Source organism: Equus asinus, chromosome 4 (assembly GCF_041296235.1).
Source record: "Equus asinus isolate D_3611 breed Donkey chromosome 4, EquAss-T2T_v2, whole genome shotgun sequence".
Classification (NCBI taxonomy): domain Eukaryota; kingdom Metazoa; phylum Chordata; class Mammalia; order Perissodactyla; family Equidae; genus Equus; species Equus asinus.
In genome coordinates this window covers 98,784,642-98,811,435 of record NC_091793.1, presented here as the reverse complement: position 1 = coordinate 98,811,435, position 26,794 = coordinate 98,784,642, and the positions used below count along the sequence as shown (strand labels likewise).

The 26,794-nt window shown below is 41.0% G+C and overlaps 1 long non-coding RNA gene across 3 annotated transcripts in view; it reads right to left on the bottom strand.

The window, feature by feature from the left end:
• Positions 1-6,627: 6,627 nt before the first annotated feature.
• The window catches only part of LOC139045111 (uncharacterized), a 47,035-nt gene continuing 26,868 nt past the window's right edge, over positions 6,628-26,794 (bottom strand). For all 3 annotated transcript variants that reach the window (XR_011502823.1, XR_011502824.1, XR_011502825.1), the window contains 2 exons: positions 9,130-9,267; positions 6,628-8,897 (listed from right to left, as the gene is read on the bottom strand). This is a non-coding gene — a long non-coding RNA (uncharacterized lncRNA). The remainder of the gene's footprint in view (positions 8,898-9,129; positions 9,268-26,794) is intronic.

Here is a 26,794-nt window from a genome sequence, read left to right as displayed (position 1 = left end):
CAATCAGAAGAGAGCCACCATATGGATTAAGACACCAAGGATGGAGAAAATAATTGGTGGTTTCAAATTTGAGCTCTAGTCACCCCCTCCCCACCCTAGACCTACTGATTCAGAATCCGTTCATCTGATTTTTACCCTTACTAAAGGCACTAGACACTGGTGTATAGGTTCCAGTTCATAGTCAAGCTGCTTCTCACATGGGCAACTCCATATGACTTCCACGTAATAAATATGGATTTGTTTAACCACATGGGATCCATCAAGTAGGAAGTCAAGTTGGAGTAATAATACTAGCTAACATTTATTAATCACTTTGTTGTATTCCCAGTACTGAGCAAGTTACCTCACATGTATGGTCTTCTTTAACTCTCAAAGCTAACTTTTGAGGTGGATTGATTCATTAAGGCTCTTACGTTCTATCCTATATACACAAAAAAGATTTACTGGAAGTCCTCTGAACTGACTCATGAATCAGAAGAGCTGCACAAACAGCGTTAGAAAAGACAGAAAGGACGACAGCTCTGAGGCACCTTGTCGCAGCTCTTGGCTCGTTCCTCGGTCCAGGGCACTATCGTCAGATGACTCTCTAAACAGCCTTCTACCTCTGCGGGTTTTCACTCACAGTTTAGATTCCAAGCAGCACTAATCTGACTCTGCTGGGACAAAGGCAAAATCACTGGCCCTGCCTGGACAATGCCCACCTTAGGCCAGAAGAGTAGGTTTAATTAGGAAAAAGAGTGAGGCAGAGGAATGGAGCAGAGCAGAGTGATAATTGCTTCATAAATAATGTTACCCTCATTTTACAGTTGGAAAAGAATTGAGCCTCAGAGAGTCTGCAGTTTAGTAGCAAGTTGCGAAGCCACAATTGGAACCCAATTCTGCCCAACCCAGAGCCTGAATTCTTAACCACTATTCTCATCCTGATATCTGCTACAGCCTAGGAATCAAAAAAACACAGATTCCAAAGCACTTTCCTCATGAAGTTACCAGGAAGGGTTGTATGATTTTAGCCAATTTTGAGACCCAGAAAAGTAATTGAACAGTGAGAACTCTCTCTGTTCATTCATTTGGTGAATATTTTGTGAGCAGCTATTGACTGCTAAGCACTGGGGATCCAGTGTTGAACAAGATGGACCTGTTTCATAGGTTAAGTCTGGTTGCAGGAGGCAAAAACTCAATTCAAACAAGCTGAAACCAAACAGTATTTATTGACTCAAGATAACGAGCAATCTAAGGGAGAAACAGCTTCAGCAAAACTAGATGCAATGCCAACAAGACTTGTCCCACTCTCTCTAAGACTTCAGATTCTATTTCCTCTGTGTTAGCTTCACTCCCAGGAAGGCTTCCTCCCTGTGAGGCCAAAGATGGCTGCCAGCATCACCAACAGCCAGCAACAGCGAGGAAAAGAATCCCTCTTTTCTTTCAGCATTCGTGGCAGTTCTGAAAAAGGATTCTGCCTGGCCCTTCATGGGTCTTGTGCTGAACGACAAGCAGACCAATCACCGTGTCCAGGGAAATGGTGTAGACATTCTGACCTGCTCCTCTAACTCCTGTGTCCATTCCTATGGTGGGATACATGGGACCTCATGATTGACAGACTGGCCAGGATCACACAGAGTGGACTAAAAGCACTTTCCAAAAATAAAAGAGAAGCACTATGCCAGAAAAAGGGGAAAAGGATAGCAGGCAGGAAAAAAAATTACATTATAGACAAACCATGGCTTTCTGCTCCCATGACCTAGAGATTCTTTCTTCTCAAATCTTTTTCTGTCTGCGCCAGTCAGAATCACAGGTACTGGAAGTGCAAGCTGATCTTCCATCTAGACGAGAAAGTCAAAAGGTAAATGAAACCCTTTCTACAGATCAGCTAGTTGGAAAGGCCAAAGAGCTAATCTATACCAGCACATTCAAAGGGGAAGCTACCAACTGGTGGCAACATCATCACCTGGGAGACTGTTTGAAATGCAAATCCATGGGCCCATTTCACCTAGTGAATCAGAAGATTTTCATATGATCTTTACGTGTGCTAACTTTGGTCTATACTAGTCTGCAAAATGAAAGGAATTCCAGGAAAGACACTGAGGAAAAATAAGGTTATGTGGTGACAGAAGTAAATCAAAGCCAGGATGAAGAGTAGACAATCAAAGAATGAAATAAAGGGGAGAAAGAAAAGCAAAAATATACACAGTAGCAGAAGTAACATTTGGATGGACAAGGCACATTCTGAGAAGTCAGACACAGCTCTGGAGCCTCGAAGCAACTTTACCTCATATCTCTGAGAGGTTTTTGTATAGAAGAGATGACTTCTATAGTATGATGGCGGAAGATATATGAGGTAATGAGGCATGTTGGGCTTTGTGAATTTAGACAGTTACTCATCCTGCCTGATCATCCTCTCTGAGATCAGTCTTCCGATCTGTAGATTGGGGATTGTGACATCTTCCTCACAGGATTCTCCTGAGGCTTGAGAGAGATAATGTATGCCAAATACCTAGCAAAATAGTTGTTCACTGTATTAGTTGCCTTCTATTTCTCTTAATCCTTTCTGCAGAATTCAGACTAAGAGGTAGAAAGGATTTAGGAAGACACAGACTTGGGATTCATATGAAGCAGAGCTTTCTAACAATTTAAGTCACCCTACAACCCAATGAGCTGAGACCTCCTTGTTATGCACTGAGTGAGTCCCCTCAAAATTCATATGTTGAAACCACAACTCCCAATGTGACTGTATTTGCAGATACGGCCTTCATGGAGGTAATTAAGGTTAAATGAGGTTATAAGGGTGGAGCCTTATATTATAAGGATTAGCATCTTTATAGGAATAGATACCAGAGAGCTTGTTCCCTCTCTGCCATGTGAGGACACAGCAAAGAGAGCTCTCATCAGGAACTGATCCTATGGGAACCTTGATCTTGGACTTCCTAGCTTCCAGAACAGTGGGAAAATAAATTTCTGTCATTTAAGCCACCCAGCCTCTGGTATTTTGTTATCACAGCCTGAGCGCACAAAGATAATCCCCTCACTGGAATCATTAAAATGAGCTGACAGCCACCTCTCAAGGATACAGAAGGACTTTCTGCAGAGGCCAGTGAAGTGAGAGCAAACTATAAACCTATCCCAGGGCTTCTCAACCTTGGCTGCACATTAGAACCACTTGGGGAACTTTTTAAAAATACTGATGCCCAAGCTCTCCCTCCCAGACCAATTAAATCAGGATCTTGGGGTGTGTGCATTTTTAAATAACATCCCAGGTGATTTGAAAGTGCAACCAAGGCAATCTGGAGGATCACTCCCTTAAGAGATCTGAGACCCTTTTCAATGTGGAGTTATTACTAACTTATCGAGACTTACATCTGGTGACACAACAAAGGAGTATGTATCATGAACCCCTTTTTGCAATTATGAAAGAAGGAAGAGAGAGAATTGTGAAGTTAAGCTCCCCAAGTCACTGAGCAAGCTGATAGTGAAGCTCTTTCACATCAGTCTGTGACCTTTGGAACTCTCAGACATCTGTTGTGTTTGCTAGGCCAGCATCCTTCTCCTTGTTTTGGAAGCAGCTTGTCTTTGGAGGGACTATTCCTTCCCAATTCTGTGTACTCTAATAGGACTGTCATCACAGGGCCCCCATGTGACCCAAACTAAGCCAATCAGACTCTTTCTTCAGGGAGAATGGCAGAGGCACTGTAGGTGGGTAAAGCTGCATTATTCCTATGGCAGTATAAAGAAAGAAGAAGTATTCCTTACTAAGATCCTGTAGTTTCCTGCTTCCTTTTCTTCCCAAGACCTGGCTCTCTGGGTTTCCTTTAATTCTGTGATCTACAGAGTATGCTTCCAATAAAGTCCTCTTTCCACCTAGGTGAGTCAGAGCGTCTTTCAGTTGCTTGCAGAACTGCTTCAAAAATTGGTACCTGGAAGTGGACACTGCAAGCAACAGACTCTCAGCCGTGGAACTAGCAGGAGTAGGTCCAAGGCAGTGAAAATTCCCAAATTCAGTCAAGAAAGTTGAAGCCTAGTTTTCTTTTTCTTGAAATTCCCAATTTTCACATACACCAATACATTTCCCTTTCTGCTCACTCTAGTCCTGATTAAATAAAGTACTTATGCAAAATGCAAAAACTTAACACTACTAAGATGTTCCTGTCTCCGCTCTTATTTGGGGCTGCCATTGGTTGTGCCTTGTAGAGATTTTTTAACCCTTTTGCTGTGACAACCCTCAAACCAATAAACAAGAACTGGAAATTTAGGTACAGAGAGAAGTACCTGACCAAACTCTCCATCTTTCTAAGATGATTGTACTAGAAAGAGCTCATGGAAAGCAAAAAGGCAGAGCACAGGAGGCGAGCGTCACGATAATGACAATGACCACCATTTGTTAAGCCCTTACTATGTGCTAGACGCTGGGCTATTATGTTGTTTAATCCTAAAAGAACGATACTCTTATGTTTTGTTTTATTTTGTTTCTAAGGTTGAGCTGCAGATGCACAGAATTGAATTGATTCAATCAGTCATTCTTTTCCGTTACTGGCATGATGTAATCATCTGTCTAGACATGACCCCTATTTTTTCTTATCTTCTTTATCCCTCATCTCTGAGTGTATCTAATGCATGTCCCTTCAATCTATTTTCCATAGACTTACAGATTTACAAAAATATGTAGTGTAGTGTCTGCTTTAAAAATGTATATAAATGGATCATACTGCATGTCTCACTCTGCAATTTGCTTTTTTTATTCAGCATTATGTTTCTGAGATCCATCCATGTTGATATATATAGAGAGAGCTAGTTCATCTGTTTAAACGGCTCCATTGTATACTACCATGTCTATATACTCTAGCTTACCTATGTGTTTTCCCCTGATGGATATCTAGACAGTTGCTAATTCTTTCCTCTTACGAAAAGTACTTCAATAAATAATCTTGTACATGTCTTTCAGTGTATTGGGCAAGAGTCTTTCTAAGATTTACCTGGAAGTGTCATTTCTGGGCCTGAGGCTTCATGCATTTTCAGTTTTAGTAAATCCTGCCTAATTACAAAGTAGCTTTACTATTTACACTCCCACCAACAGTACATGAGAGTTCTTGGGGTAGATACTATTGCAGATGAGGAAACACAGAAAATGTCCAAAGTTAAGCACTGTATCTGTCTGAATCACGTCTCTAGCTCCAGAACTACACTATACAGTCATGCACCACATAACATTTCAGTCAATGACGGACCACATGTACGACGGTGGTCCCATAAGATTAGTACCATGTAGCCTTGTTGTGTAGTAGGCCTCACTATCTAGGGTTGTATGAGTACACTCTACTACGTTTGCAGAACAATGAAGTCACCTAACAATGCATTTCTCAGAACATATCCCCATCATTAAGCAACATATGACCGTACAATGTCACTAAACAATATACACTAATTAACAGTTGGAAATACGTTCAGCTGCAAATGACAGAACCCCCTAACGGTGGCTTAAGTAGTATGGGCATTTATCATCTCACTTAACAAAAACACTGGGGTGGAGGTGGGGGGGTGGGGTGGGGGGTGGGGGAGGGGTTCAGCAGGTCAGCTGTGTCATCAGCAACATGAGCACATTTTAGTTTTTAATTTCACCATCCTCAGCTTTTGAGTTTTCACCTTTATTTCATCTCCTCTCAGCCCTAGATGGCTGACATTGCTCTGACACCATGTCTGAGTTCAGAGCAGGAAAAAGGGGCAACAGTGGCACCAGGAATCTCTTTTCTTGTTCTTGTTGTTTTTATAGGAAAAAAAAATGCCTTCATTGAATTCCCACTCATGCCAACCTACTTCTCTTTTTTTTTTCTTTTTGTCTCCTTAGTCAGAATCCACTATTAGATCAATCTACACGCAGAGTGGAATGAGATTATTATGTCTGGTTTAGATCAACCACAACTCAGCCACTGGGGAAATAGGGAGAGTTCACATTCCTGCATCTCAAGCCATCTCCAGGTCTAAAACCTGTTCTGTCAGCAAGAAAGAAAGGCAATGACTGTTGGATAGCAACTTAGTTTTTCTTCCATCTCTCTGACCTTTTCTTCTCAGATTTTTTTTGCTGGCTTTTTCTCCCCACTCAGTTGTTAAATATTCGAGGTTTTTTGGGCTTCTCTTCCCAAGATACTTAAGAGAAGACCAACAGATGGCCAACAGGCCAAATTTTAGTTTATGACTCCTGCTGTGTACTCTCTCCCTAGGCTGATAGCATCCATTTTTATTGCTTCAATTACCACATACATATTGATGACTCCTAAATTTGTATCTCCAGCTTCCTCCCCTTTCTTGAGCTTCAGATCCATATGTATCATTGCCTTTTTAGATATTTGTAAGACACATCAAACTCAACATGTCCAAACTGAGCTTTTCACTTCCCACCCAAACTGACTCTTTCTTTTCTGGTGCATCCCGTCTCAGTAAACAACACCCCTTTTCACCGAGTTGCCAAGATCAGAGACCTGTGAGACTTCCCACACAACAGCTCTCAAATTTGTCTGCTATTCTTCATCTCCATTGCAAACACCTTGCTCTAAAGCTCTGTGACTAAAGCATTTGTGGTGTGGACCAGCAGCATGGCTATGTGGTGTTTTGTTCAGGGCAAATTATGCTCAGAAACCAAGGTTGTCTTTGCCAATAATTTATTTAACACAAGCTTGCTACAGGAATTATAATTTCTAGTTATAATTTTTTCACAAGCCAGTGGCATACAGGATAATGTCTCTTAATAAGTCAATAAAAAATAACATACTCCAAACCAATGATAAATTAATTACACTACTGTTCCAGGCAAAGGGGGATGAAAGAAGTAAAGTCCAAACTGAGTTGAGGTGTACCTTTCTACGAGTTGGTTCTCAGTAGCGTCAACCTTTCCAACCAAAAGCTGGGCTTATCAGCTGCTAGCTTAGGTCCTTCACTCCTGGGGCACATAGCTGGTGGGCAATGGTGCCAGTGTTGGCAGGCAAGGTGGGCTTCTCTGAAAGTTATTACTCCAGGGATGGTTACACAGCTTGTGCCACTGCCTACGAGGAGTAGCCTCGCCAAGGCAGGAACAGATGTCCCATCTCTTCCTGAGACTGCTGCATTGTTTAACACCAGTGCTAACCAAGAGTAGCATGGCCACACCAGGAGCAAGTGTCTCCAGATCTTCGGAGAGCTATTTAGATCAGCAAAGAGTAGCCTTGCCCAGACCGAATGCTCTTGAGTTGCTGGTGAAACTTCATCAAAACTAGTTATCCAAAACAAGTTCAAACCACAAACAGCTTTGCCCAAAACAAGCTTTCAAAATACAGATTTGAAATCACTAACAAGTCAGTACACAACTCTTGGGTAATAAATGCAGAATCTCTGGCCCCACCCCAGACCTCCTGAATCAGAATCTGCATTTCTAACAGGATCCCCAGGCAACTCATTAAAATTCGAGAACTTCTCATCTTGACTTTTGACACAGCTTGTTAACTGGTCCCCCCGCATTAGTCTCTTGCCCCCTAAAACTCTCTCTCTACATTGCAACCCTCCTAAGTTACTTCCCTCATTAAATCCCATAACTAGCTCCCCATTGCTTTGGAGATAGAAAGCAAAAGCCTGCAGAATACAAAGCCCTGTGGAAGTTCCCCTCCTGCCTAGTCTCCAGCCCCATTCTGCCCTCTAGGCTCCAGCCACGTTAGTCTTCTTCCAATTCCTGTGCCAGGCCATATTTTTTCCCAGTCAGAGAGTTTTTGCCTGCTGCTCCCACCCCCACCCAGCAGAATCTCAACTGCCCTGGCTCACAGCTAACTCCTACTCCTTCCGTTCCTGAAAGAAACCCCCTCTCTTACAGCCCATGTGAAGTCGGCCACTCTCATGTTAAGCTCTCTTGGCACAGTGTGCTCCTTCAAATATTTATCACTGTTGTACTTAAATAATGAAGTGTGTGTTTCATTGTTTAATGTCATTCTTCTCCCATTGAATTGAAGCTCTAAGACTACAGCCTCAGCTCTCACATTGTTCCATCCTTCCAGCGCCTAGTATAGTGCTTGTTACCCGTTCAATGATTACCTGTTGACTTGATGAATATAAATGAACAATCATCACCAGGGAGTTGTCTTGGCTCAGGGTGGCCCTGCTTTCTTAGTGCAACTGGAATCAAGAATCTGAAAAAGACTGAAGAGGGCCAAGCAAGTATAATTTGACCACCAGCAAGCTAATCAGGGATGAAAATGTCCAATTCTGACAGATGTACCCCATGCACGTGCTGAAAGGAAAACAGAAGCAGCCTGCCCAAGAGTGATGGTAAACATTTTGTTCCCTGGCCAGTGCCTTCCTCCTCAATACACTCCCAAACTGACCTTTAGAGGACTTTTGTATAGTGGGAGGTCTCTTTTAACCTCCCCTGAATAAGGGTGTGAAGTGATGTTTGCTTTTCTCCCTTTGTTCTCTGGCTGAGTAAAGTCTGGAGGCGGTTGAGTGAGGTTTAGTAATACAATTGCCTTCCCTTTCAAATGCTAAAGAGGGTTTTTGCTCCTGGTTTAGTATAATCTGAAAGTTGTAGAGGTCTGGAAGGGATCCACTCCCCTTCCTTTTGGCATCGCATTTCCTGCAGGCTAGTGACAACTTCACAGTTAAAAGAAAAACCAAAGCTGTAAAAATATACTCCACATTGCCCACCAAGCATCTCTGCATGGTGGAGAGATAAACGTTAAATTTACGGGGAAGGCCACCAGGAGAAACGAAGGATGTATAAAGTTCCACAGTCCGGGAGCTGGCCAGAGATCCTAGTGTTTGTGGTGTTCTCTTCACCCAAGAGAAAGCTGGAGTCAGGTTGACTTGCTCAAGGCGGCTCTTATCGCAGGCTTTTGATTCCCACGCAGGCATGGATCCGGGTTTGGGAAAGCATGAACAATTTGGAGGATGCTCTTTAAGAAAGAGAACACAAAACTATGAATAAAGTCAGATTCAGGGCTTTGGAAAGAACAACTGAGGGTCTTCATTGGCTTCATGATACACCCACCTCTGCCCCTAGCTGAGTGTACTAGAAAAGCTACTCCCTCCTTAGAGCCTTAATTGGGTAATCTGTAAAATGGGACCCTCTAACTCTCCTCCACAGAAATGACGGGAGGTAAAGGCACATGAGACAAGAGAAAGTACCTAGTATTTGATAGGAAGCGTTCAATAAAAATGTCATTTTGGAGACATCCTTCCTGGGAAGTTACAGATCCATTCTGGGCTAACTTCTCCTCCTCTTCAGCATCTCCTTTAGCTTTATTGAAGTTTTTGCGGGTATTGCTGTAATACATCCAGAATATATATTATTACTTGGAGACAACACAGGTTCCCAAACTGATAGCTGAAGTCAACACATTTTTTTGACCATTGGAAGGATTTCTAATACATTTAATTTGCTTTACTTTTTAAAGAGTCAGTCCAAGGTTTGTTTTCTTTTCTTTTTTTTTGTTTTGTTTAATTTGATGTGTTATTTATTGGCAATAAATATGATATTTTATGGTAAGGTGTTATTGCCACTGTGCAAAAGGTACTCCAAAGGTCAGTGTGGTGTGGTGTGTGTGCGCCTGTGTGTGTGTACAGGCTGAGAATCATATTGTTTACCATTCTTAATGTTTGCCATCCCTCACCAGCTCCACGTTTATAATCCTGAAGGCATCTGAGTTTATAATAAATCAAATCAACTAGTAAACCTGTAGAGGAATGGAACAGGAAGAAAGAACATAAAACGACAATAATCTGAAATCATAGGGAGCAAGTAGGTCAATGGTATTGAGGTTAGTTGGGGAGCTTCTGGCCTTGTACTACTGTATTCAGCTCCCAGCTTTGCCACTTACCAGTTTTTGACCTATAGCTATATTCATTTGAACTTTCTAAATCTCACTTTGCTCATCTATAAAACTGGGATATTTATAGGACTTTCCTAAGAAGTTCACTGTGAGGATTAAATGAGAAAATCCTCTCAATGCACTAAGAACAGTAACTGGAACAGAGTAAACCCTCAATAAATGTTAGTTATTATTATTTTTTTTTTTTAAAGATTTTTATTTTTTCCTTTTTCTCCCCAAAGATCCCCGGTACACAGTTGTGCACTCCTCGCTGTGGGTTCTTCTAGTTGCGGCATGTGGGACGCTGCCTCAGCGTGGTCTGATGAGCAGTGCCGTGTCCGCGCCCAGGATTCGAACCAACGAAACTCTGGGCCGCCTGCTGCGGAGCGCGCGAACTTAACCACTCGGCCACGGGGCCAGCCCCAATGTTAGTTATTATTAAGACACCTCTTGTAGCCTGTAGTGAGCCTCATATATGTCACCTCATGTTCACAACACTGGGAGGTTAAATGACCTGCCCAAGATGGGGAAATGTAAGAGTTTAGACAAGAATCTAGTCTTTGTGTGTGGGTTTTTTTTTTATTTAAATTTTATTTTATTGAGGTCATAATAGTTTCAATAATTCTTTCATAATAACATTGTGAAATTTCACTTGTACATTATTGTTTGTCAGTCACCATATAAGTGTGCCCCTTCACCCCGTATGCCCACCCCATAACCCCTTCCCCATCTGGTAACCACTAAGCTGTTCTTTGTCCATGTGTTAGCTTATCTTCCACATATGAGTGAAATCATACGGGGTTTGTATTTCTCTGTCTGACTTATTTCACTTAACAAAATACCCTCAAGTTCCATCCATGTTGTTGCAAATGGAATGATTTTGTCTTTTTTTATAGCTGAGTAGTATTCCATTGTGTATATATATATATATATATACACACACATATACATACAAACACACACACACACACATATATATGCCACATCTTCTTTATCCAATCATCACTCTCTGGCCAGTTGGGTTGCTTCTCCTTCTTGACTATTGTGAATAATGCTGCAATGAACATTGGAGTGCATAAGTCTCTTTGAATTGTTGATTTCAAGTTCTTTGGATAGATAACCCTTAGTGGGATAGCTGGGTTGTATGGTATTCTATTTTTAATTTTTTGAGAAATCACCATATTGTTTTCCATAGTGGCTGCACCAGTTTGCATTCCCACCAGCAGTGTATGAGGGTTCGCTTTCTTTACATCCTTTCCAACATTTGTTGTGTTTTGTCTTGGTGATTATAGCCATTCTAACAGGTGTAAGGTGATATCTTAGTGTAGTTTTGATTTACATTTCCCTGATGATTAGTGATGTTGAACATCTTTTCATGTGCCTATTGGCCATCTGTATAACTTCTTTGGAAAAATGTCTGTTCATATCCTCTGGCCATTTTTTGATCGAGTTGTTTGGTTTTTTTGTTGTTGACTTGTGTGAGTTTTTTATATATTTTGGACATTAACCCCTTGTCAGATACATGATTTGCAAACATTTTCTCCCAGTAGGTGGGTTGTCTTTTCATTTTGTTCCTGGTTCCCTTTGCCTTACAGAAGCTCTTTAGTCTGATGAAGTACCACTTGTTAATTTTTTCTTTTGTTTCCCTTGCCGGAGTAGACATGGTATTTGAAAAGATCCTTCTAAGACCGATGTCAAAGAATGTACTGACTATATTTTCTTCTAGGAGTTTTATGGTTTCAGGTCTTACTTTCAAGTCTTTGATTCATTTTGAGTTAATTTTTGTGTATGGCAAAAGATAATGGTTTACTTTCATTCTTGCATGTGGCTGTCCAGTTCTCCCAAAACCATTTATTGAAGAGACTTTCCTTTCTCCATTGTATGTTCTTAGTTCCTTTGTCAAGATTAGCTGTCCAAGAATCTACTTTTAATGAATCTCCATGTACTGGTCTTCACTAAATCAAAGACCCATGGATTTGTAAGGTGAGTGCCTATTTCCAAGTATTAAAATGTGTGTGTGTTGGGGAGATGTTTCTCAGGAGTGAAATATAGTAGTGCTCTTTCCACTACACTACATCTTGCACCTCTCCCCCAAATTTCCCTTCATTACAATTGCTAAAAGATAAACTGAGGCATATTAAAAATTTTGAGAGATTGTTTGAGCAAAAATCAATTCAAATTGGGCAGCAGATAGAAAAGACCTCCAAGGAGCTGTACAAAATGAAAGACTTCTATAGGCAGAAGGGAGTGGACCCTTTTTACTAGGCAAAAAAGTAGGTTGGCTATTGCAAGGTTACTCTCCTTTAGGGGATGGCAAGGGTCTATCAGGCAGATAACCTAACCAGTGTTGATCAGGGGATTCCTGACTGACTGGTTTAAGATTCCATTTTTGGGAGAACCAAAGCTGTAATTGAGATTCAGTTTGGTGATGTGGGGCTTAGCCTAAGTGACTCCATTTCGGACCTTCTTTCTTGTTTTTTTTAACAGCATGTTGTCCATTTCCAGCATTATTTATTAGCTGGATTACATATAGAGACATGAGTTTGGGGTCCTGTAGAGTGTTCATTGTACCCTCCATTGTCATCATTTCAAAAGGTGATCCAGATACTTGGCAGATCAAGCCAGGAAGGCCATCCTTTTTCCATCTAAAGAAAACTACTGGGCAACTGCATGCTGATGTTCAAAATTGTATCCTAATCCAAATTTTGAGTGGACATACTCTGTAGGACACTTAGCTGAGGCTGGGGAGACCTGGCTGTGGAACTCCCCTGTGGGAAACACTGTGATGTAGGAAATAAACTTGTTTGGTATGGAGGACCCAAGTCTAGTTGCAACTGCTTCAGCACAAGTAGCTTTGCGACTTTGGAAAAATGACATCGTCTATAAAATGACACCAACAATCTCACACTGCCTACTTCTGAACATCAGAGTGAGGATCCAGGATATAACTCATGTGAAATGTAATGTGTGTCAAGGTGTTGTACAAATGTCACCTTTATTAATGAACTTGTTAATTGCTATAGCTTGTTATTTTCAGGGGAAATGAGATAATGGAAGTTGGGCAAGTGACGTATAGAAAAGATACAGGCATACATGATTGTGTATGTATTCTGAAAAGTCTAAGAGGGTAGATGCCAAATTGTTTACTGTGGTGGAGCTTTCATATTGACTTCTATATTTGTGGATTGTTTGGATTATTTTTACAACAAGAATGTATTTTTATAATATCTTTATTTCAATAAATTCCTCTAAAAACAACAATCCTTGTGCTAAAAAGAAGTTCTTTCAAAAGCTGTGATTTGGTCAAATTGAATCCATTTTAACATATCTTATGCCAACCTCCCACCCCACCCCCAATATGTTATCAGATCACATGAAAAACAGCCCCTATTAACCCACTTCTCTTTAAATTCTTTAGCTTAATATTTAGTTGTTATTGGTTTTGGTTAGATACCTGCATATAAGAATGGAACATCTCTTTTGAAAGAAAAATGATTGATTTTCACATGCTAATTATCAAGATTTGTAAGCAAAAAGATTCCAATTTGAGCAGAGAATCAGTAGTTTCCTCAAGTCAGAAGCACAACATCTCAGAAATTAAAAGTTTCCCATAAAAATTTAAAAATAAAAAAAGTTACCTTTTAGGGAAATTAAAATAGGTAATTTCACTCGGTGGCCAGTCTTCGTCTGGCTCTTTTGCTAGTTGGACTTGCTCCTCTCATCTTAGAAAGTGGTCACATGTTTATAGCTCTGTCCTCAGACCAACCTTCTCTCTAACAGACTCTTCTCTGGAAATCCTCTATTCTTCTATTCCCCCTGCATTTAGTATCATCTCTTTGCATATAATTTCCCAATATTTTTCTCTAGTGCCAGCCACACTTTTCATTTCTATAAGGCTTTTCAATTATCAGCTCAATGTGGGTTCAATGCTAGTATCTCCACCCAAACATGCTCAAAGCCAAATTACTCTTTTTTTTGTATGCCGTAATTCTCCCCAGTCAACCAGGGCTGGCCAAGACTGCCATTTTATCTTTAACCTCTCCCTTCTCTGGGTCTCTCTTCCCCACAATCTTTTGCTTAGATTTTTATCACATCCTTTGCTTCTTCCCATGTCTATTCCCACCTCCCTGGTTCAGGCTCTTGCTTTCAGAAAAAGCAGCGTGAGGGAAGAGAGACAAGCAATGGGAGGTCAGAGAAGCTCTCACAATGGCACTAGCATGTGACTCAGAACTTGAAAGATGTTCTCCTTAAGTGGAAAAAGTTATTCCAAAATAATGGAACAGCATCCATAGAGGCACCCCAGGCATAGAAATGCCTGGCATCATTAAAGAAAGACAAGGAAGCTGGTGGGGCTTTTCAGGTTGGGGATGTATAGATATTCTCAGTGATTAGGCTAGACAGGTATGTTCATTCCTGGAAGACTTTGAATTTCATTCTGTAAGTGGTGGAAAAATACAGACTTGTGTGGCAAGAAAATCTGTCGTAAGACTATGATAGTTAAAGGAACAAATCCTGCAAATATTAATTTGTGGCAATAGGAATTGATACACAACATATACTGCTCTTAGAATCAATTGTTTTAGTGACAAGTTGCTTGTGGGAGCAGGAAAGGTGAGAGATGACACTGAGTTTGGTAGCCTGGATGTTTAAAAGCATGATTAACCTTGAAGAAGGAACACAAATTAAGCTTTGTGTTTGTGAATGACAGTAGAGTTTAGTTTTAGGCATGCAGAGTGTGATGTGTCAGTGGGATATACAGGTGGAGGTGTCCAAAACACACTATTACCTCGGAGAGGATGATCTCCTAGGAAACCTATTCCCAGCTCCCTGTTGGCTTTTATTTATATATTCCATCAACACAAAGACCACCTGTCTAGCCCTGAACCCATCATGATCGCCTCACTACAAACCACCTTCACCTCTCCACTACTCCGTTTTGGTTAATGGCATTTTCATTTCCCAAACTCCTTGTCTACCACCTATGGGTTGTTTCTAATTCCTCTCTCTCCTTGGATGCTTGTATTTACTTAGGCACCAAATCTTATTGATTTTTTCCTTTCCAGTGTCTCTCACTCCACATATCTTCTGCTTATTCTAACTCTGCTGCCTAATTCTGGTCCTTATTTTTTATAGCTTAATAACCATCTTCTAATGGATTCCTGCCTCCTGTCTGCCCCCTAACAACCCATTCTGTCTACCACAATAAGGTTAATCTTCCTAAAACCCTAAATTGATCCTGTCACTTCCTTTCTCACAAACTTTCATTGACTTTCTGTCATCAATAAGAAAAAGTTCAAATTCGTTAATATTATAAAATTCATAATATATCTACTCTAGCATTCTCTCCAGCCAAACTGATCTATTTAGCATCTGGGAACTTACTTTTCTCTCTCCCAGTCTTGCTTCATTGCCTGAAATTTTATTGGAGTATGTGGAGGATAAAAGATGAGTTTACAAAAATCCCTTAAAATGTAAGAAGAGAGGGGCTTGGTATCTTGGCAAAGTCTCAGATGGGACTCCATTGAACACACTTGGCTAACCTGCCGTACTAGGGGGCTCCAATTACAGACCTAAAGTCTAGGGAAGGAAAGGAAAAGAGAAAAGAAGAGGAAATGAGGAAAGGGAAGGAAGAGGATATAAAAGAAAGAGAGGCATAGGAGTTAGCCCAGAATGACACAAACATCAGAGTTCTAAATAACAGTAACTTCAAAGTGATTATCCTCTCGTCTCTGTGCTTCTTAAGGGCAGAAACCAAGTCTTGATCCTCTTTGTCTCCCAGCACCCAGCACAAAGGCTGGCACATAGATGGTGCTCAGTAAACAATTCTTAAATGAATTGTCAGCAATTGACTTGTCTTCTTCAATGAAAAGATCTCAGTTCCTTCATTATCCTCTCAGTTGTATTTTGCAATCATGAAGATTTCCTTTGCCCTCTGCGTGCCTTTTCCAAGATGTCCAGAACAATACTGAGGAAAAAAACACAGCACTCAAAAAAGAGCTTTTATAATATAGTATATAATGGGAAATTGATTTACCCCAAGATATTCTTATTTTTTCAGCCCATTTCCAGAGTCATTCTTGACTTTCTGTCTCATTTCCAGCTTGTGAGCAACTTTAACCATTAACTCTTTCCAGCAACAATCATTCATTGTTAGTCACTGCCCTTGCTATGCTGGTGTATGTTTTTTCTCTTAATAAACAGATTACTCTCTGCTAGTTGCTAATGAAGTTCATTCTTTTTGCCTCCACCTCTTCTCCATCTTGCCAGACCATTTGGAATTCTAATCCTGTCCTGGATGCTAGCCTTCCTAACTGACGATGGGTGTCATCTGCTAACAGCATGTATCATCTGTCAGCTTTAGGAGCTTATTTTCTGTTTTATCCATGTAAATCATTGATGAAATATTAAAGAATCATTCCCAGAATGGAGTCCTGTGGAATACAATTTCTAATATCCCTGAGTTTGTCACGAGCGCCATCGATAACGAACTCGTTGGGAGACTACCGACCGCAGAGCCACATTCCCCCGGTGTGTTGATTGAGTGTAGTCTTGGGGAAGATAATCAAAAGTCTTTCCGGGGCCAAATAGCTATGGAAAAGTTTAGAGGGAAATCTAACAAACTGACTGTCCACTTTTCTGCTGGGCACTATACTTATGTTAATTGAATTAATCCTTCCGTAACTCTATAAGGTAGTATAGTATAGTGGTTAACACTATAGATCCTAAGGGTGGACTGCCTGAGGTTGAATTTTTACTCCATCACTTTCTAGCCATCTGATCTTGGCAAGATACTGAAATTCTCTGTTCTTTAGTTTTATCATCTGAAAAATAAGGAGAATAGAAGTCATCTCAGAGGTTTGTTTTGAGGATTCCGTTGCATGTAAAACACTTAAATGGTGCCTGGCACAAAATGAATCTTCTACAAATCTTAGCTATTATTTTTATCCCGTATTAAAATTGAGGAAACTAGGGCTGGTGTGTATTGGAGCCAAAATTTGAGATCCAGTGGTGTCTGATTCCAATTCTTAAGCTCCTCTACTCTGCTGTGCAGACTTTAAAATTTATATACCATGTATTTCCAAAGGAGACTTCAGATGAAAATAGCCAGAGCAATCAGATGCATTAGATTACAGCGAAACTTCATAATTTAAGCCAATATTTTGGTGAGGAGGTATTTATATTTGATTAAAATTTTTTCAAAAACAAGTTATATTATAGGGGAAAAAAATCAACCTAAATTTAAAATAAAAATCATAGAACCTTAGGTCTGAAAAACCATAGGGATCATATAGTTTAAGCTACTAGTTAATAAGAGACTCTTCGGGAATTTTTTTTTCTTTTTACCTTTTCTTTTTTTCTAATTACATAAGTGGTAAGTGCTCAAAGTAGAAAACTTGGAAAACCTTGAAAGGCCCAGAAGAGGAAGATCACCCATAATTCAAACACTAATGATAATCACAATGAACGAGTTCATGTACACACTCTTTAGTGTTATTTTTCCATACACAAATCTTCTCTACAAATGGTATCAATGTATATGCTCTTTTAGTTGCCTGCTTTTTTCCACTTAGTAGTAGATTATAAGCATTTCCCATCTCATTATTTTACTGATTTTTAACATCTGTAAAATCTGTAAAAAGTAAATCATACGAGAGTACCATAAATAATTTAGCTAATCCCCTATTGTTGGACATTTAGGTTGATTCTATTTTTCTTTCCTACTATTATAAATAAGACTGTTATGAAGAGCCTTGTATTATGTTGTTGCATAATTCCCTCATTATGCACAAATCCTTTTTATCCTTAACAGATGGTTAGCCAGCCTCTGTTTGATCACTTCCAGTAACAGGGAGCTCACTTCTTTGCCAGACAGCTCATTCCATTTATGGATAACTCTAATTGTTAGAAAGTTCTTTATTTTTAACCCAAATCTGTTCCCCTTAACTTACACTCATTGATTCTAGTTTTGCAGTCTGGAATTACCCAAAGCAATCTTTCCTTTTTGTACTTGGCAGCCCATCAAATACTTGAAGAAGGCCATAATGAAACTCCCTATGTATTCTCTTCCTCAAGCTAAATATCCATGCTTATGAGTCTTATGATAAAAAAAGGATGAGGAATTGGTAGCAGTAGGGGGTTCCTCATGAAAGATATAAATTTGGTAACATCATATTTCCCTTTTTGCTTTGGCCTCCTGGAAGCTCAGAGCCTAATTGGTTGCCCCATCTTTAGAACAGTATAACCTTATCACCTGCATACATGTGCACTGTCTTTTCCCTTGGGTCTAATCATCCTACTTTGCCTATGTTTTTCCTGGCTATTATTTTTTCTTAAAAATTTTTTTTACTGACGTATACCTCTGTAAGCTCTGTACTTCTATGGTACAAGATATATTATAATCAAATAAGTTTCTCTATTTCCTTTAGCAATCCTTCGTATGAAATTAGTTGATCATTTTTGTTTCTTCACACCATTTTAGTTTATATGCATGTCTTTTACTCCCAAAAGTGGTCAAAACAATAGAATAGTTTTAATTCCCCATCCTTTTTCTCTGGCAGAGAAGCTTAATGCAAGGAGAGGATAGAAAACATAATCTCAATCCTCCCGCATCATGAATAGTTTCTATCAAATTGTCACAATCCCCTCTGTCATCCAGCAGCACTACTTCTGGTCTTGAAATTAGAGTGCATAGCTCCCCAGCCCTCAGGTCAAAGATTAACATGCATGTGACACTGCAGGTTGACAGACCTTTCCACACCCAGGAGAGGATGGTAATCCTCCCCACAGCACCTCTGAAAGGATGGTACTATTGTCCTCATTTTACCCTAAGGGAACGGAGGCACAGAGAGGTGAGACTTGAACCCAGGTCCTCTCACTCTGAATCTGAGAGTCCATCCTTGCCCCTAAATGCACAGACTTCAGAAGCGTCTGGACTGAGCCAGGCCACAAGGATGCCACTACGGTTGGACGAGAGGCAGGCGACTCTGCATGTTCCTCCTTTCATTCGGGAATCCAGCTCTGATTATCCTCTTCCCACAGAGAGAAGCGTGGTGGCTGCCAGTTGCATATGGCTTGACGAAGATAGGAGAGGACATAAAGGCGGCCCCCCTCCTCCCTGTGCTCCCGGATGAGAATCAAGCAGATTGTTTCCTATTTGGAGGAAGTAGATGTGAGAAACCTAAGGCAGCAGGCAAACCTCGAATGGGTGAGAATAAAAAATACTCCCCCGACCCCCTTGCGAGGTTCTGCCTAGAGGAGCCAGGTATGAAGGCACCGGAGCTATCTGTGGGCCAGAGAGCTAGAATGTTTCTGCCCCAGGAGCTTCCTTCCTAAATATCCCCTCCTGAAGAGAGGCTGCGATTGCCTTCGGCCTCCCTGGAAGACCTCCGCTGCTGGCAGGCTGGCCTGGTGTAACAGCTCAGAGTTGAAACCCTCTTAAAAATAGCTCTGTTCCCTTCTGGGTTTAGCAACTCACACTTGAAAAGCTCTTTATTCTTTATAATGAATAGAGAGCAGGGACTTTTCATTGAAAAAGAAGAGCTATAACACAAAATAAAGGCAGACTGAGGGTAGTTATTCTTTTGAAGCGGTGGACAGAGAGAGCTTCGGCACTCAGCTTTCACAGGTATCGGCCCTTTCCTTGCATTATTCCTGGAATAGAGATGTGGAGAGGCTTTTGAGAAGCTCTTGCTGTCAAAAGCACGTGTGTGGCGGGCAGGATTTTAGGTGACAGCACTAGCTAGAGACCAGCAGAGCAGCCTGAAGTTGAAATTTCAATCTAATTAATTAACTGAAGAAGCAAAAGACCTGAAAGAAAGGCTTAACTCTTTGCTCTCCAGACCTCTATGGCTCGTGCCCAAACCCTGGAAGGACGGAGAAGGGCTGGAAATAGAGGGATGGGAGCTGGGAGTTCGGGAAGCTGATGCCTACCTTGACGGAAAGAATCACTGTGAGGTGTGTGCTGGGGAGTCTTGTCTGTCAGAGAGGCCAGATTCCTCAATTGATGTCTTTTCCAGAAAGAAAAAGGAATTCAGATGGAGAAATGAGGTAAAACTCTTAGTCTACAATGTCAAGCCTTGTTTCAAAGTAATGCATTTTCCTTAAATCAAATGAAATGCAACTCTCAGGATCCCACTGAGCCCGTGAGAAAATCAATCTCAGCTATTATTTAGATCTCCTCCTCTACTCCAGATATTAGCATTTAGTGGGCATATGTGTTGCATGGGAAATGAGGGTAAGAAATCTGAATTAGACAGGGTCATTAAAGCTAGTTATTAGGCAAAAAATCCCTCCAAAAAACAGTGTCTTCAGATGAGAAGTTTATTTCCTACTCACACAAAGCCCAGTGTGGATGTTCCAGGGCAGGAAGTCATCCGGGCAGCTCTCCTCAAGAGGCAACTCAGGTGTCCATGCTCCTTCCATTACGGGCTCTTCCGGTCAACCTCTTGAGCTTTGAATCCTTTGCTTGCTGCCGCTCAGACCAGAAAGGGATTGGAGGTGGCAATAGAGAGAGCTTGAGGACATCTTTAAGGCCAGGCCTAAAAGTAGTGTATATTACTTCAGCCTCCATTCCATAGCCAGACTCAGTCACTTGGCTCCACTTAGTTGCAAGGGGGCTGGCGGAGAAATAGAGTTGACCTGTGTGCCCCGGGAAGGAGAGGCGAAATAGATATTGATGAAACTTAGCAGCCTCTACCAAAGTCCCTCATCTTCAGGCCACATGGTTTTTTCTGTTATTCTCTCTGTCGACCCCACATGGTCCATAGAAGCCTGGTGCTCTCTGTTGCAGTGGCATTCACTGAGGCTGGAAGACATACTCTCTGGTCTTGCCACTTCTCCTGGTAAGGCGCATCATGGACCCATCAAATTCTAACCCTTCTCTGTCTGGGGAAAATCTCTTTTTCTCTCCTTCTCTCTGATCTTCGTCTAGAACTCCTAATATAACCTATTCAACATACTCAGCCTTTCACAGAAGATAAGATGCAAAGTTACCTTAAACAGCTTCAGCTTCAGCCAACCAGTGGCCCAAACACCTTCTTGGAATGAAGGTTGGAGAAAAATACAGAGAGCACAATACCAATCAGTATTTCAATAAATCATCATGCCACCAAAATGCATGAGCCTCCTGGATGCATGAGACAAAATGCATGTCTCCTGTCATGAGACATTTGACTCAAGACCTTCACAAACTACCAAATTTAAGAAGGCCATCTTCTCTTTTAGATCTGTTTTACTTTCATTGCAATAATATGAGATAGCTTTTTTTTTCAGCATCATTTTCAGAAAGATGGAGAAGTTATAATCACTGTGATGGAAAAAAGAGTCAGAATACACAGTTGAGATGGGGATGTTGAGCAGTTGACTAGGCTGTCAATAGCTAGGCAAGCTGATGCCACCTTCCATTATGAGAGTGGGCCAGAGCCAAATGCCTCAGCAAGATAACAAATTGTTACTGACCCTGGATCTCTGAATCTCTCATAGATAGTTGTAAACTTGGAATGACAATTACCATAGTTTGTTTTAATTTTCCAAGAGACAAGATTTGGTAAGAGTTCACCTGGTGGTTTTTATGAGTTCAAGTCTCTGAACCTTGGGACGTACATTCCATGGACTGGAGGAAATTCAAGTGCCATTCAACAGCCACAGAAATCTCAGAGGCTTTCTGGCTCACGGGAATAGCTTCAAAGACAAGACATGGAGAAGAAGTCTGATTTTCAGAAAAGAGAATTACGGAAACCATAAATGGGTGACTTGAAAGCTGATTTGTTTTAATATTCATCCAGATTTTACTAATCAACAGATAATTTATAACTTTTTAAAAGATCATAATAATTGCTATGGACTGAAATGTATGTTGAAACCCTAACCCCCAATGTGATAGTCTTTGGAAATGGAGGCTTTCGGTGGTAGTTAGGTCATGAGAGTGCAGCCATCACGATGGGATTAGTGCCCTTATAAGAAGAGACACTGAGAGCTTGCTTCCTCTCTCTCTCTCTCCCTCTCTCTCATCCTGGCACCGTGATCTCAGACTTTCCAGCCTCCAGAACTGTGAGAAACAAATTTCTGTTGCTTAAGCCACCCAGTCTATGGTAATTCGTTACAGCAGCCCGAACGGAGACAACAATCATTTCAAATTACGATGAGTTCGCTCAAAATAAGTCATACCTTTTCCCTTCTTAGTTGGACTAATAAATTGTCAGATTAGGAGGAAGATCATAGACCTACTTTAATCTTGATTATGTTGAAGCCCTCAAAAGTAATATATTTTGATGGATTTGAAGCTGTTGAACAATCAAATGTAGAGTGTTGTTTAAGATTGAGTTTTAGGAACAGTCAATTCCTAATAAATTGCTCTTACCTGTCTAAATTCTGAAGCAATGGCTAAATAAACGCAGGTGTCAACCCCATGGAGAAAAAACCCTCAGCTTTGTTTTCAGTAATACTGATGGGAGAACTTGGCTGGTTATGTGCCCACAATCTGTCCTCTAATATTTCCTAATATTCCAACCCTCACACAGTTTAACTTCCCTATCCAGTCATGGGCATGGCTGGACCACTGCGGGCCTCCCCCTAGGGGGCAGCTCAGCGCTTGGTGGAGGAGGAGAGTTTGTGTGTCCTGAGCAGAAGCAACTTCAAAGAACTCAGAGAGGACTCAGTCAGGCACTTTCAGTGGCTTCTCCAAAATTCACCATTTACCAAGCATGGTTGGAGGGAATGGACTAGAAGTGGTAGAAGTTATGATCCTGACATTTCTGGAAAAGCAGACGTTCTCATTCTACCAGCCAAGTTAGGAACGCATGGAGAGGGATGAAGCGGTTACTTCTGGTAAACAATGAGGAAACCTAGAGGCACTCCTCTCGTCCTGCTGCTGTTTCAGTCAACATTTTGCTATTTGATTCATATGAAGATATAGAAGGAATGTATATATTTTTAAGTTCACATAAAATAGGAAGAATCGCTGACATGACAAGTGAAAGGACCACAATTAAAAATTATCTAAAGTGACTGCAACCTAGGCTGGAATCTCCTAGAGACAACGGAATAGCAATAAATATCAAGGCCTTTATTTAGGTTAAAAAATTTTAAAAGAAAACTCCATACACAATGCAAATGTTCAGATACAGGGTAGAGACAGACAGTTTTGACATCAATTTATATAAAAATGTTCTAGGGGTTTTAGTTCATCTGAACTTAATGTGACAACTATTATGTGTCTGCTAAAAATGTTAATGCAGTCTCCAGCTGCATTTGTTCAACAAATGATTGCATAGAGTGTACTCGATGGCAGGTACTGTGTTGGGTCCTGGGAGTTGATGGCAGCACGGTGTGTGGAAAGCTCTGTCCAGTGAAAGGCACACACTTAAAGAGAAGCATTAATGAATTAAAATGGAGCATTAGTGGGTGCAGACTTAGTCCTATTTCTTCAGGTTTCCATGAGGCAGCTTCTACTGACTCATGGGAACAATATTTGAGTATTTTATTGGTAGAAATTATTTTACCTGGAAATGTAGAAACACTGACATAACTAGCTTAAACAATAAAGAAATTTAGTGTCTTTTGTAATAAGAAATAATCCAAAAGTAGAGCAAACATGTTACAACTGGAGCCGGGGATCTATTTCTCTGCTCTTCGATCTCATCTGGCCTGTAGGCAGAGCCTGCTTCTTCAGACTGGCCCTCTTGTGGTTAGAAGTTGGCTACCATCAGTCCTGGGACAGAATGCTTCCTCGTTAGAAAATCTCTCCTCCAACTATTGAACACAAGTTCTCACCTTCAGTCTAATTAGGCTAGTTTGTATCATGTGCCCATCCCTGGTCCAACAGCAGGCTCTGAAATAATGCCATGCATGGATTGGCTTAAGCCTAAATTCTGGAACCAACCACTTGCAAGGGGATTGGACTTACTATGATTGACTTGACTTGAGGATAAGGTCAGCTTCCTGAGACGCTGGGCAACATAGAAGAGGGGGCTTTTGTAAACAACATCAGGGTTCTGTTTGAAAGGAGGAAGATAGTGGGGATGGATGCTAAATAGAGGACCAGAGGAGAAGGAAGCTCTTATTGGATGGGTGAGTTTAAAAGAAGAAAAGCTAGGCAGGTTTTCTTTCTCTTTTTCAGGAAAACTTGTCCTCTCCTAGGGGTGGTTCCTTTCTTTATATGGTAGTAGCTGTAACTCTTATGCTCAAAACCTTGTGTAGTAGTGTAGATTCAATTATCCTGCTTCTCTTTATCTGACTGTGTCAGATAAATTCAATTAGGTGGGGGTTAGTAGGAAGGCTGATTGTGGTCAAGGTCCATGTTCTCCTCTCTAATCTACGTTTATTGGAAATAAGGCTGACCTATTGATCTTCATCTGTTGGATCCTGTGTCTATTTCTAATTAATTCATAGCCAATGGGAAGCATAATTATCACCCCTAAAAACCTCAACAAGTGTGCCCTCAGGAGCAAGCCAGAATCTAGAGGATTCTAAGGACTCTCTCACACAAAGAAAATCTAGAGTTCAATATTGAGACATTCAGCTGCCCTCAGATATCTAGATATATCAGACACTCAGAAAGTTCAAAGGGTAAGAATTTTCATAGGCAGAGCTATGGAGAAAGCTGCTGTGCTAGTAATGAGAACCTTGTCATTGGAAGTATCCACACACAGACTGGGTGGCAATCTTTCAAGTATGCTTTAAGATGGAATTCTGCACATTTGGGAAGTTAAACACAGTTATTTCTATAGTATAATTCAACTTTTAGTTCTCTGGAGTCCTGTTTTGTAGATATGTTAGACCTGTGGTTTTCAAAGTGTGGTCCCTGGAGCAGCATCAGCACCTGGGGAGTTGTTAGAAATGCAGATTATCAGGTCCCGCCCTAGACCTCCTGTTATAGATTGAATTGTGTCCCGCCAAAAAAATACATTGAAGTCTTAATCCCCAGTACATCAGAATGTAACACAGGGTCATTGCAGATGTAATTACGTAAGTTAAGATGAGGTCATACAGGAGTAGGGTGGGCCCTTAATGTAATATGACTGGTGTCCTTACAAGAGGAAACAGACACAGAGACACCAGATACATGAGAGGAGAACGCCACATGATGATGGAGGCAGAGACTGGACTTGTGCAGCTTCAAGTCAAGAATCACCAAAGATGGCCAGCAAACCACCAGAAGCTAGGAAGAGGCAATGAAAGATGCTTCCCTACCTAAGGAAGGTTTCAGAGGGAGCGTGGCCCTGCCAACACCTTGATTTCAGACTTCTAGCCTCCAGAACTGAGAGAGAGAATAAATTTCTCTTATTTTAAACCACACATTTTGTGGTAATTTGTTATGGCAGCCCTGGAAAACTAATACACCTACTGAATCAGGAACTCTCATATTGATGCCCACCACGTTATGTTTAATAAGCCTTCCTGATGATTCCAGTGTGTACTAAAATTTGAGAACAACTGATTTTTCTTCTAGAGCTGGACCAAGCCTCTCACTTTGACATGCATGTGAACAAATTAAGGATTTTGTTAAAATGCAGATTCTGATGCAGCAGATCTGGGATATGGCCTGAGATCCTGCATTTCCAATAAGCTTCCATGTGACACCATACCACTGGTCCAAGGACCAGGCTTTGAGAAGCAAGGATCTAGATCAGTACTGTCCTGTAGAACATTCTATAATGATGGAAATGCTCTGTGTCTGTGCTGCCCAATAAGAAAGTCACTAGCCACATGCAGCTAACATCCTGAGTGAACATCCACGTCAGTCTTCCTCTATTTTGTATGTGGGATACCTCCGCAGCATGGCTAATGAGTGGAGTAGGTCTGCGTCTGAGATCTGAACCCACAAATCCGGGCCAGCGAAGCAGAGTGCTTAGAACTTTAACCACTCAGCCATGGGCCAGCTCCCTAAATTTTATTTAATTTTAATTGACTTAAATTTGTGTAGCCACATGTATTAGTGCAAGTTATCATCTCCTTGTTCCAAGACTTAAATGCCATGTTTTGCAAGGCTCTCAACTTTTATTCTTTTGAATTTTCCATAATTTAGTAGCCAGGACTGGTGCTGGTGTGCCCTATGCAAGCCTATGTGTGCTCAATAGTATATTGGGAGCCACCAGAGAACAAAAAATAAGTAGATTACAGAATCTTTGCCCTTAAGGAGCTTCCTGTGTAGAAATGACTCTCATTGTTTCTACCAGTTTCTGCCAAGCCTGAAAGTGTTAGTTCAATGTTAAAGGGGGGAAAATTAAGCAATAATTAGAAGAGATGATGCTTGGCAGAGGCTTTTTTATCTCAAGGCTACCAGATTTTGTTCATGGAATTTGAGAACATGAGTGATTTGCATATGTTGCATAAATTTGCATCTTGTATTCAAGAGACCCGACTCCAAGTCTATGAAGTACAATTTAATTAATTAGTGGAACCTACTAGCGTTGTATTCAGAACAGAATTCAGGGCATAATGCACATGAAACAGCTAGCTGTTGACAACAATTTGGAAGATTCCAGACCAGGTCAGGAGACACCAAAAAAGGAGAAGAAGAGGTTCACAACTAAGGGGAAGCGGAGTTATCAGGGGCTTTGTTATCATCCTGACCTCAGCCTTTATACACCTCGAGCCTTACACCTCGAGCCTTTGTGTATGGGACTGTTTATTTTCCACAAATTCACTGGGTCAGACGAAGTTCCACCAGGGAATGGAATTAGGCCTTTTGTGCCAGCTAGTGTCTGTTTCCTTGTCTTCGGCACACCCCACCCCTCTTGTCTTGCTTCTTTGCCTATGAGGGGATTCTGCGTGGGTGTTAGCAGATAGTTTTAAAGAGAAAAGATAGAGTGAAAGAGAGGATGGTAGGCCTTGGGGATAGAAAGTTAAATAACACAAGATCCTTGTCATGAAGGAGCTCAACACTGCAGCAGGGGAGATGGCCATCTGAGGGATCACTGTGTATAAAAAGAAATGATGAAGGCATGTCCTAGGAAGAGGAGGGTCCAGAGGAGACGGAGACA